The sequence below is a fragment of the Oncorhynchus clarkii genome, unplaced genomic scaffold, assembly GCF_045791955.1.
Source record: "Oncorhynchus clarkii lewisi isolate Uvic-CL-2024 unplaced genomic scaffold, UVic_Ocla_1.0 unplaced_contig_5657_pilon_pilon, whole genome shotgun sequence".
Lineage (NCBI taxonomy): Eukaryota > Metazoa > Chordata > Actinopteri > Salmoniformes > Salmonidae > Oncorhynchus > Oncorhynchus clarkii.
Window position 1 is genome coordinate 117,501 of NW_027258080.1, and position 406 is coordinate 117,906.

Below are 406 nucleotides of genomic sequence, written 5' to 3' on the forward strand. Positions count from 1 at the left end.
TCAGTAGGCCCTCTGTCAGTAGGTCCTCTGTCAGTAGGTCCTCTGTCAGTAGGTCCTCTGTCAGTAGGTCATCTGTCAGTAGGTCCTCTGTCAGTAGGTCCTCTGTCAGTAGGTCCTCTATCAGTAGGTCCTCTGTCAGTAGGTCCTCTGTCAGTAGGTCCTCTATCAGTAGGTCCTCTGTCAGTAGGTCCTCTATCAGTAGGTCCTCTGTCAGTAGGTCCTCTGTCAGTAGGTCCTCTGTCAGTAGGTCCTCTGTCAGTGGGTCCTCTATCAGCAGGTCCTCTGTCAGTAGGTCCTCTGTCAGTAGGTCCTCTATCAGTAGGTCCTCTGTCAGTAGGTCCTCTGTCAGTTGGTCCTCTGTCAGTAGGTCCTCTGTCAGTAGGTCCTCTGTCAGTAGGTCCTCTAT